The 12,969-nt window shown below is 39.9% G+C and overlaps 1 protein-coding gene across 1 annotated transcript in view; it reads left to right on the forward strand.

Annotated features, from left to right (window-relative positions):
- The first annotated feature begins 1,729 nt into the window (after positions 1–1,729).
- Positions 1,730–12,969, forward strand: part of LOC142661448 (suppressor of cytokine signaling 3-like) — a 42,167-nt gene continuing 30,927 nt past the window's right edge. The window contains exon 1 of the mRNA XM_075838842.1: positions 1,730–2,132. The gene's annotated coding sequence lies outside the window, so the exon portion shown is untranslated. The remainder of the gene's footprint in view (positions 2,133–12,969) is intronic.

Consider the following 12,969-nt stretch of genomic DNA (forward strand, 5'->3'; position numbering starts at 1 on the left):
AAGTTTGAGAACCACCAACCTAATATATTGGTTAAAGTAAATTTAAAGGTAGAAATAAAACGGATTCAAATTCAGTTTGATATTTGTATTCCTTTACAATTAAACAGTTTAAGCTGTCACTTTGTGGGTGAAATGTTGGTATTAACGTCATGATTGCGGCGTGTCTTATTTATTGCTTACCTTTTTAGATCTTTAGTCAAGTTTGCCTTCATAGTTTCAAAAGAGCCTTGAAACGCCTGTATACATAAACAGGGTTTGTATGACGAAAGCAGAAGTAGATGCACATTAGTAACATACGGTAAATTGATTTTTTTTTTATTTTTTTTTTTAGAGTATCCTGGGAACTGTATTGCAATCTGTCAATTATTAGCACAGCTGTGTTATGCCTGAGTACACTTCATTCAAAACGTGACATCACTCACCGACAAATTCTGAGACAGTCAGGACGTTAAAATCGATGAATGAAAATAGCATCATATAGGGTTAAAAATATAATGCATTCAATGAAAAGAAATGATGCTGAATAAGGGAAAATGCTAACCACATTTGCCAAAACTGGCACGCAGCCACAAGAGCTGACAAAGGGGGTTATCTTGTGCTTGCATGAAATATGCAATAACTTTTCTTAAAGCGGATCTGTCACCTCAATAAACTAACCCGTATCACAGGAACAGGTCCGTTCTCCTATTAGCCAAAATGGCACAATGAAATATTGAGACATTGTCTAATAGGAGCATTCAAAAAATATACTAGACTCATAATTATTCATGAGGAGAGCGCTTCCTCCACCTCCGCCCACCCTCCTCGCAGTGATTGACAGCTGGCAGTTGTGTATCTGCATACACAGATTGTGATAACCGCCGCCAAGAGGGCCGCCAAGAGGGGAGCGCTTTCCTCATGAATACACTGAGTCTGGTGTAGTCTTTAAAATCTCCTATTAGCCAAACGGCACAATATTTTATTGTGCCATCTTGGCTACTGGGAAAACGGACACGTCCGTGTAATACACTGCCCTTACCACGGGCAGCATATTGAACTGACAGACCCGCTTTAAATGGAACAGAAACCCAAAAGCCCATCTTATCTCCATTTGCAGTGCAGTCTGTTCTTATCAGATATTTCACTAGTTTAACAGTAGTTTTCTCTAATGGGATCACTGACAGGAAATGCAAAAAAAGTCTAATCTTTATCTGGCATATCTGCAACACTGAGAGCCTCCAGAAACATGTACCTATATATATATATATATATATATATATATATATATATATATATATATATATACATATATATACTTGTGAGTTAGATTATCAGTTCGTTCTATGGGTGAATTTGCATTAAATGTAGAGAGTTCTTTTCATTATTATAACCAGGGCGACTATTATGTTTTTATTTTACTGATTTTACTGTTGCATTTGTCCTCTTTCCCAGTTGTTTGCTATATATCACCTAGTTCCAATAATTACGGTGTTAATAAGATTATGATATAATATATATATATATATATATATATATATATATATACATGCCTCGTGGTAGGGGGTGACTTCCTGTTATCATTTCAGCTTCTGTTTGTAATGACATTTGCACTGCAGGGAAAGAGAATAAAAAAAGGGATAGAGCATTACAAGTCCACCCCTTTACCAACATCACCCTCAGCACTTCCAGGAATACTCAGGGAGGGAGGGAGGGCTGAGTGGGACTTGGGGAGGAGGGACTCAATGAGGCATCAGCAAGCAAACAGAACCCAAACCTTACTCTGACGAATAGCACGACTGCAATGGAGAAAAAAAACACACACTCCATGAAAAAACAACCCCCTCCCCTTCAAAAAGTAAAGCTTTGAATGTGGCGAAGTGGAGTCTGACTCCAATGGGAAAATTGCATGAAGAATGCAGAACCAAGGAGACCTTTGCAGACAAGCACAGACCCCTGCCAGCATTATTTATGGATTAATATTTGCATTAACCTCCATTAATACCCTAAGAACCTGTCTTTCTATCCACGCTTTTGGCTGTACATAACTATGTGTTAGCCCATTATTTACCACCATGCATCATGTTACATCTGATTTTCCAGGTAGTCTGTGCAAGTTGTATGCAAGCAACATAGGAAGAAGTCTCTGCAACAAGGTAAAGTCCTATTATTTTATGTTTATATTGAACTATCTTTAACCCCTTTCCCTCCATCTGTTATATATGCACACAATAGTGAATCCCTTTTATCTCCAGGTATATTGTAAAAGTTAAGGCATCTATCTAGCTGGGATTTGCCTCTAGTGTAATGAGGTTTTCAGTATATCAGCTGACCCATACATATACGCAAATATTATTCTTGTTATCCATTATAAATGACACTTTTAATATTCCACATCCTCGCCTATTCCGGGAACAAACATTGTGACATTCTATAAATATTTATAATGTGATTCATGAATATTAAGTTCTGAAGAATAATATTGATTACAGCCCAGCAGCAAGTTCTACTATCACAAGGATCTGGTACTCAGAGGTATTATATAAACAGAATACGTTACTGCGTTTTACCGTAATTAAAACGCGGCGGCATAATCAAATCATAAATCAATTGCACTCAGTCTTTTATGTTTGTAAATGAATTGCATATCAGATGTACAATATGTTATGTTTGTAGGATAATGCAAAAATATGCATTTAATACAATAGCTATCCTCTCACAAACACATAGGAATCGTTTCATACTGCAACAAAAACTTGCAATCTACAGATGTAGCAGAGTTGAATTTTTCCTTGGAAAATTAATTTTGAGCACCGAGAGTTAGGATAATGTACAGCCTTATGGAAATCCACAGATAAGCTGTTGTTTAATACACACTGAGCTGCAAAATGACAAACTCCTTTGTCTACACTGACACACTCAGCTCTGCTCCATCTGCACTTGGGCGACACATACAGTCATATCAACATATACATAATACTTGATGAATAAATATATATATATATATATATATATTATTATTATTATTATTATTCTATTTAGTATAAATAGATCATTTTGCCACTCTTTGGTGACAGTTTGCCTGCAGAGCTAACAATCTAGTAGCTCCGAGTCTGAAAATGTATCTGCTTATGTCCTTATTGATATATAAGGCTGTTGAGGCTGCACACTATCATGTATTATGCAATTTGGTAATTGTAATGTTATGTGTTAGGACGCCCGTTATAAACTAGCAGAGGTAGCCTGGCATGTGTCCAGCCTGGCACAAGGTGGTAATTCTTTCTTGCTTTGTTGAGATGAATGGAAAGTTTGGGAATGAGTGCCGAGGATCAGACACCATCCTGCAAAATACTTACTGAAGCCTTAAAATAGATGCAAGAACTGGATTCCACACAATGTATCTGTGTCCTAAGAGACTTCCCACACTTTCCTTTTGTTACCAGTTCTACGATACATAAATACCAGAGCGCATATGAGGAGCCGATCACAATAAAATGGAAAATGTCACTGTGTATGCATAACAATAGGCAACAGTGAGGTATTCTCCGTAGAGGCAGAATGAGTCCATAGGGATCAATGTAGTTGTCACATCCATAGACGAGTACGGTAAACAGGACAGCCCTGCGGCCATGGTCCTTGAGAAATTGGAATTGGAAACTCAAAGTAACACTTTAATAATAAGTCACATGTTGAGTTTAAAGGGGTATAGCAACTGGGGACCCTGCTGATCCCAAGAATAAGGGGTCTGGATTCCTGTTCTCAGTTGAGAAGTGGCCGCACATGATTGCATCAATTTTCCATTGAAGTGAGTGGTAGTTAAAGTAACCTCAGAGTAAACGCACCCATACGTTTCTGTAACTCATTATTTTCAATGATGAGATGACTACTACGCATGTGTGGCCCATTCTATACAGAACACGGGCTGGGAGAGCGCTTATAGGTTTTCATAACTTCAATGGAAAGTTGCATATGCATGCCCACCTGAATATAAGAAATAGGTCCCATAAATTCTGTAGATCAATGGGGTCCAATATTTCAGACCCATAGTGATCTGATTACCTTGACCTGATGTCTGATTGATATAACATATTTTGATAAAAACCCCTTTAAGAAACAGATCAAGTTAACAACTGAACATTCCCTATTGATTATAAAACATACACATAAGTTGCCTGGCATCATTAAAGGGGTATTCCTATCTTGGGCATTTATGTGATATCCACAGGACTCGCCATAAATGCTAAATAGGTTTTACTCCCACCTCTGGGACACTCACCTATTCTGTAACCACCATTTGCCATTTCAAGGCAGCCATCACAGCAGCTACTTTTCCCATTAAAACCTGCTGCCTGCTTTATATAACTCAAACAGACTTCAATAGAGAGAGCCACGTGCAAGAGTGGCCAACTTTCCAATGGTCTTAATGAGAAAAGCTAGAACCCCATTCTCCTGATGGGTGAGGTCCCAGAAGTGGGAACCGCAATTATAAGACATTTATGACACATTCTATGGATATGCCATAAATGGTAAAAATGGCAATACCCCTTTGAGTGTTCTGTGATCTCTTAAAGGAATACAGTCCATTTTTATGCAAGAATACATACTGTATGTCACTTATGGTACAGTAATTGGCATGCCCTTACCTATAAGCAGCGCTAATAAATCCTGACATTACTTTACAAAGCCCACTATATGGACATAATATACTTGCAGGGGCAAACAAAGGATTTTTAAAGGGGAGGTTTCCAAATGTATACTTGTTAAACCAAGTTATTTTCGCCACAATTCAGCTACCTTCTGGTTTTTGCGTTATGGTTAGTGGTCTGCACATATCTGTTTTTTACTCTACGAGTAACGGTCTACCAATCTAGCCCTTTATATTACAAGCTCTCATATAAAGGGCCAGGCTAGGGGATATGTGCTGACCACTACTCTTTGTTGCAGGGGCGTGGCGAAAAAAAAGGGTGTTGAATAGTGGCCCTATATTATCCCTAGTCTAGTCCCTACAAGAAAGCAGGTTATTCGCCCAGAAAAGGGCGGCCCCACACAGAAACATGTCCTTGCAACTGTTAATTGTATACCCTATATAAGAGAGATATAACTTTAAGGCAATAATATGTCAGTAATACTGTCAGTCAGTATCTTAAAACAAACAAATACTAGCGGACAGTGAGCTTTCAATACACATGTAGCATGGCCTTTGCTGGAAAACCTCTACAATAAGGTTTCATTGTTGGATGTGCTACTGGGACCATGAGAAACAATCCTGGGTTCCACTGAATGTTTTAGTCTGGGGCTCCAGAGATAATGGCCGCCGCACACAACAACCCTGTGATGATTCCCTCTATTTCCCTACTCCAGCGTCCTCTCTCCAACCCTACATGCGGCGACGCTAGCTCCATGTGTTTTTTCTCATTGAAACATGTTACGTGGAGGCCTCATCCACCCCTTAGTGTGGAGGGCAGCTTCCATGGCATCCAGCATGCCATGGCAGTGGAGACACTCTTCACAGCCATGAGCTCACTGGTCTCCGCTACACCACGCCAACCTGCTCAGTTGCCCTGCACAGACATCAGCCGTCACTTGACCACAAGAAGAGGCAGGGGAGAGAGACGCAGGAGACATTAACGGAAGTCACAGGGGGTTCGCGGGGAAATGGAAAACAATCCTGTGTGCGTCCTTGACCTGTATATACATTTAATAATACCTCTTTACTAAAAACAAAAGCTACATAATGTCAAAGTATTAAAAGGCATGCAAAATAATAACTTTTTACCAATAACGTTTATTAAAACAGATTCTGTTGTAAAAAGAAAGACTGGTATAGGCTATTTGCAGTGGGCACTGGGAAAGAAAAGGTGGTGCCCCCATCATGGCCACTTTTTCTCTAAATTGGATACAAGTGATGAAATTGGCCCTTCAAATGCAATTATGTGGTAACCATGCTCTTGTGTGCAGTTTAGGATTGTGTGTAAACTCAATTTAACCAGGCTCCACCCCGAGCAAGAGGGAATGTGTCTAAAGAGAATGATGCCCACCATTCTGGTAAGAGGGTTGGGAATTCATGTTTAAATTCACCTTCACAGCTCAGGGGACACTGTGTTGCAAGTTTTGGGGCTATGCACGGTTCATTGGGATGAGAAGATTCTCTACAATGTTCAACATCTCACAAATGAGCTATAGCTCTTCATAAAGGTTAGTACACAGAAGGTTAAGGCAAGCTCCACCAAGATTTACAATAATGTCCTGTCTTAGACAAAGTTGCCTCAGGGAGAGAGAGAGAGTCTGAAGCTTGTCCTGGATGTTGGTATCTCCAACAAGAATGATAAAGAATGCTTATCCAACGGCGTACATTATTTTCTGTCATTAGACTCCTGACAGCCCCGGATACGGCATTGGAAGTCTACTACTACATGTTTTGTGTGACCATAACCTTATTTAATTACACATTGTATGTGACTGCTTGTAATAGTTGTTAACTTAATTAATTGACTTGGTTAATTGACCTATTAGATCGTCATTTGACTACATTATTTGGATCAAACTAGCAGATTACCAGTTCTGAAAGGATTAATGAACTTCCACATTCGAAAGGGCATAATGCATAATTTCCACCGTATCGTTTCCAAGTCATCTGCTCTTTCACTGTATGGAAAACATTGACATTTCTCAGTTATTTCCCAGTAAGAAGTCAGAAGGTTATACTTTAATCAGGTTTGGAAAATTCCCAACATCCTGGAAGCCAGCTCCCCTTAAATGTTTCTTTTTGTTCCTGAGTAGTTTTATGGCAGTACGTCTCTCTTTTTAGTTCCATTGACTGTGACAACATATAAAGTCATGTGGATTTATTGTCCATTTTTTGAAGATCATTCAAGGTCCATAAAAGTTCTATTTGTGCAAGTTACTTTTTTATAGGCTGGTTACTTATTTATATGTTTCTAAGGATGACCAAAATGCTCCTCTGTCCGATATGAGGAGACCAGTATAAATGATGAGTGATAGTTGACGGCTCTGTTACCGATTTTGAACTGGGGTTTAAGTGACTCCACTGTTTTGGTGGCTTCTAGTCTTGTAATAAAATTAGAGCTAAGCAAGTTTGTGGGTTCTCAATGGTCCACCAATTCGCAGACCTTCCATTTTCCTAATTCTTGTTATGGAACCATATTTCAACCATAAAAGAAATTGGGGGCTAAACTACACATTAGTAGATTAGCCCCTATTTTCTTAAATTTAGGAAATATAGTTCCCTAATAGGAAATTCATTGGTTGGCGAATCATTAAATCTCTGACTAGGATCCCCAAAATGTAGCTAGAAAAGTATCCAATATCACTATATCATGTATGAGAATAAACACTTTTATGATCAGTTTTTCGTTTTGTTCGGTAATTAATATTTGCTAATAATTTTACTACTTGGACTAAACGTAGGGACAAAAGGGAAGTCCAGTTGCTATGCCATTGGCATTGTACAATATTAAAGAATTGGTGTATGTTTAAGAGGGACCATTTTATGGAATACGGTAATCTAGATGAATAAACTTCCATCCATAAAAAGACTAATGGAAAAGCAAAGACTTGGGTGTAGCATGTGATTTCTTTAGAATAATGAGCAGCACAACAGGTTGCAGGCCGAGGGTTGTGCTGAGAGATGGCAATACAAGATCATTACATAGATGTCACTGTTGCAAATGGAGCATATCTATGTACTTTAATTTAACATGCACCTGTCCTTTTGATTTACTAATTCCAGATACAATTGGATATTAACACCTAACTATATCTCAATTCTACAGTTGCTATAACACAAGTTAAAGAAGTCCTGTTTCAGAAGTGGGGAACTCCTTGCAATGGGGATTAAAACAATACAACAATAAAACGTGAAAGTGTGTAGCGTTAATAAAAAAAAAGCCTTACATTTCTATTGCAATCTTTAGTTTAGTGGAGATGTTAAATTAAAGGAGTTGTGTGAAGTTAAAAAAAATGTCTTTCAAAAACAGCGCCACTCTTGTTCATTGGCTGTCTTTGGTATTGCAATACTACACATAGCTAATGGACAAAAGTGACGCTGTTTTCAGAAGACAGCAACCATATTTTTTTTAATCTTATAAAACCCTTCCAAAGTTGAGTTACTAATAAATAAAGAATAGGAGGAAGAAGTGAATAGCAAGGCTATAGCACTAGTTAGATACATAGGATACGTGACTTTTTATTTCTCAAAAAATGGAAAACTTTGGTAATTTGTCAGTCCTTTCGGGCAGTGAATACATATGCAAATTAGAAATAGATGTAATTATGTAATAAATTTACCAACAATCTAATGATTAGATTATTTCTACTCATTATTTCTACTCATTTCTACTTAATTTTTTTCCCAATAGGCCTGGCAGTCATCCTCTACTTCCACCAATATAGAGATTAATATGCAAGTCCGACTTCTATGTAAATGAGGAGGTCATTGTTAAGTGTAACCCTAGAAGTCCTCAAGATCTCATAGATGTTGCTAAAGAAGCATGAGCTGTGAATACTAAAACAGTGTTGTTCTTCTTGAGAAGATTTCCGAGTATGATTGAAAATGTCATCGTGTCATAACAAATATCCCTCTATGGGAAGTGGTCATTATCTCTCTCCTACACAAACCGATTGTCACTTAATCTTTAGGATGATGAATATTTATGACCAGTTGACAGTAACAAGGAAGTGTTGTTCTTCCATGGACTACACAATATTTACTTTAATTCCCATTTACTCTATAGTCAGAGATGTCCATAGCTGAAGTTTGTAATTAAACCTCAGCTATATTACAGCAGAACCAGGAACCAGTTCTTATAGAAGTATATAAAGACTTGGTTTCGATGGCTGCTTGAGATTCAGGAACCACTTGTGTTATTGGTAGACCTGGCATTGGTAGTTTTGATTTTTGTGTTCTCCTTTTCTATGAGGACCCAAGGCCACAGATAAAGCTCTAGAAACCTACAGATGGCTACTAGGGTATGGCTATCACAACGTGAAATCTTACTCTCTGACTTTGGCAGTTAGTTCCAGTTTGAGACCACAAAAAGAGTGGACCTTCAAAAAGGGAAGACAAGGTCAAAAGATTTCTTGAAGAGCAACGTGCCTTTTTTGCTACATCCTTAAATTATTGCAAGGTAAAAACTTGAATCAAAGCATGATGTAGAGCTGTTAGAACTATCTATAAACTTAGACATTCAATAGCTTTCCTGTCAGCTATTAATGGTATATTTAACCCCCCCCCCCCCTTTGCATACATAAAAGGGAAGAGAGAAACTTCCTAAAAAATGTTAATGAGTGTTTCAATAGGAACAGGATGTTTCGTCTCTGCAGTGCTATCAAAATGGGGAACTAGTCGCAAAAATGTAAAAAAGTTGGCTAAGAAACAATAAAAATGTACATGAGTTAGGTATGAGAGTAATAAAAAGAGGTAAAAACAAAGGGGATTTAATTAACTGGGAAAGTGAATTTAACCCTTTCAGGACCGAGTTCATTTTGGCCTTCAGGACCAGCCCCATTTTTTCAAATCTGACATGTATCAATTTATGTGGTAATAACTCTGGAATGCTTTTGCCTATCCAAGCGATTCTGAGACTGTTTTCTCGTGACATATTGTACTTTATGTTAGTGGCAAAAATTTGGTCAATAAATTCATTGCTTATTTGTGAAAAACACCAAAATTTAGAGAATTTTTGCAAAAATTATGATTTTTCTAATTTTAAATGTATTTGCTTGTAAAACAGATAGTAATACCACACAAAATACTTACTATTTCACATATTCCATATGTCTACTTTATATTTGCATTATTTTTTGAACATTATTTTATTTTTCTAGGACGTTACAAGGCTTAGAACTTTAGCAGCAATTTCTCACATTTTCAAGAAAATTTCAAAAGGCTATTTTTCAAGGACCAGTTCAGTTCTGAAGTGGCTTTGAGGGCCTTATGTAGACCCCATAAATCCCCCCATATTAAAAACTGCACCCCTCAAAGTATTCAAAACAGCATTCAGAAAGTTTCTTAACCCTTTAGGCGCTTCACAGGAATTAAAGCAAAGTAGAGGGGAAATGTACAAATGTATTTATTTTTTGCTGAAATTCATTTGTAATACATCTTTTTCTGTACAGAAGGTTTTACCAGAGAAGCGCAACTCAATATTTATTGCCCAGATTCTGCTGTTTTTAGAAATATCCCACATGTGGCTCTAGTGTGGTAATGGACTGAAACACAGGCCTCAGTAGCAAAGGAGCACCTAGTGGATTTTGGGGCCTCCTTTTTTTAGAATATATTTTAGGCACCATGTCAGGTTTGAAGAGGTGTTGTGGGGCCAAAACAGTGGAAATCCCCCAAAAGTGACACGGTTTTAGAAACTACACACCTCAAGGAATTTATCTAGGGGTATAGTTATCATATTGACACCACAGTTTTTTTGCAGCTCAGAAGGGAAGGAGCGCCATTTGGATTTTGGAGCGCAGATTTTGCTGGATTGGTTTTCAGTTGCGTTTGCAACACCCTGGAGGGACCAAAACAGTGGAAACCCCCCAAAAGTGACCCCATTTTGGAGACTACACCACTCAAGGAATTTTTCTAGGGGTATAGTTAGCATTTTGACCCCTGGCAATCTAACAATGAACACACCTTTTAATCTTGAAATCCCGGGTGACAGCAGGGTCGGCGTCAGCACCCGGCGAACCCAGGCAAGTGCCGGGGCCCACTACCCTTGGAGTGGCCCACTCGGCCACCGGGTCTTGACGCTGCCGTCATCACGGCATCACTGCCCATATATGGACAAGGATGTCAGGAGGAGAGAAGGAGTCCCAGGCAGAGCGCTAGTGGCTCTGTTCCCGGACTCTGTCTCTGGGGAAGCCTCTGACATCAATGTCCATATATACTACCTACAGGGAGGGGGGCTGTGTGCCACTACCAGGGAGGGTGGCTATGTGGCACTACCAGGGAGGGGGGCTGGGTGGCACTACCAGATTGGGGGCTATGTGGCACTACCTTGGAGGAGGGGGCTGTGTGACACTACCTGGGAGGAGGGGGCTGTGTGGCACTACCTGGGAGGTGGGGGCTGTGTGGCACTACCTGGGAGGTGGCTGTGCGGCACTATCGGGGAGGAGGGGGCTGTGTGGCACTACCTGGGAGAGGGCTGTGTGGCACTACCTGGGAGGGGGCAGTGTGGCACTACCTGGAGGAGGCTGTGTGGCACTACCTAAGAGGGGGTAGTGTGGCACTGCCTGGGAGGGGGCTGTGTGGCACTACCAGGGAGGAGGGCTGTGTCACACTACCAGGAAGGGGGGCTGTGTGGCCATACCTGGAGGGGGCTGTGTGGTACTACCTGGGAGGGGGCTGTGTGGCACTACCTGGGAGGGGGGGGCTGTGTGGCTCTATCTACAGAGGGCACTAAATTTATTGGGGTACAAATGGGCCTAACTTCTATATGGGGGCATAAACAAGGCCTAGTGTCTGTATGGGGGCACAAAGTGCTGTTTTCTGCTATTTTACTGCCGCCGTGAGTTCCCCTGCAAAGGGGCCTACTAAGTCTGTGTCGCCCAAGGGGCCACATAAACCTGAAGCCGGCCCTGGGTGGCAGTCTAAGCGGTCACTCCACCCATATCTGTTGAAAAAAATGCCTTAGTTGGCTTTCAAGAGGGGAGGATAAGCCTTTACTGCTCACCGATGCAAATGCCCTACCAGCTTGTGCCAATGCACAACCTCTTTTAAACACTTTTATGAGGCTCCAACCCCCTTACCCGAGACTACGTGGTCACGCTTGGCCTTTAAGAGGTTTTTGGACTAGAGGTGTTTATACCTCCCTCAAAACGGAGCCTGGGAATATCACTACTAGGGCCCAAAATACCTATGGTGCAGCATGTACCCTAGCAATGTAGACAGCCCTGGGCCTGGTGGGATCCCACCTAACTTTGATGACAGGCCCGTACCCGTTCTCTATCCCCATGTTCACACAATCATGGTATGTCAAGCCAGTTATCCTATCAGGGATTATCCTGCAAAAAAACTCTACCCCTAGGGTAGTCATCGTCACCTGTAAAAGGAGAACACACATACAATTAAAGGTACACAATTTAGCCCTGGTGGTTACCCCTCTAATAAAGGTTGCTATGGAGTTTTTTTCCCAAAATCAAACCCATACTCATCCATTTTAATGGGAGATTTATTGATTCGGTGTAAATTTGGCTTAATTAGTTGTGTAAGGTATACATGGACAATTTTAATTATTACAAGGGTATTGGCTTTAAAATGAAGTTCCGCATTACTGTGTATTCAGTCGAATCATGCCCTGCTCTATTCATCATTCTGAACAGACAAAAACTGAGTATTGAGAAGGAATTGTCCATTCTATGATTGCTGTCTTCCAGTACCAGACTTGCATACAGTACAAGAGAAGATGATTCTGAGATTCTAAGGAATCACCCTCTATCTTTACGCAGCGTGCGTATGTTCCTTTTTAATTTATACATATGTTCTGCTGGTATTAATGCACACACTGGCCATATTGCTAAGAAATAAATGGTTAGTTAAGAAATAACCCAAAAAGAATGATTAAATAACCCATTCATCTCTTAGCTTCAGAAGGGATTTCCACAGCTGAAACCTCAAGGACTCTATTATGGCTAGGCTCATTATTATGTCAAAGACTTTGGACCAACAGTGGATTTTCTGGTCTTTTGGTAAGCAAATCCAACTCTGCCTCCCTCCCACCCCCTCCCATCTGATAAAATTAATTAAGCTTAAATTGAATTGACTGCAGTCAGTTAAGAGTTATGTCACCAGGTTTATTGGGATTATCTGCTTTGCAAAACTCATTTTCAAATACCCCATTAGGGTATTCTGAGTTAAAAGTTCAGGACTCTCCTCTATTAGTCAGATCAGAGAATGGCTTCTCTCACTCTGGAGGGACCGACACGACCATGCATTACACGGACAGCTTACTAATTTCAATGGAAACTGTGTTATGTTTA

This window comes from Rhinoderma darwinii, chromosome 10 (genome assembly GCF_050947455.1).
Source record: "Rhinoderma darwinii isolate aRhiDar2 chromosome 10, aRhiDar2.hap1, whole genome shotgun sequence".
NCBI lineage: Eukaryota > Metazoa > Chordata > Amphibia > Anura > Rhinodermatidae > Rhinoderma > Rhinoderma darwinii.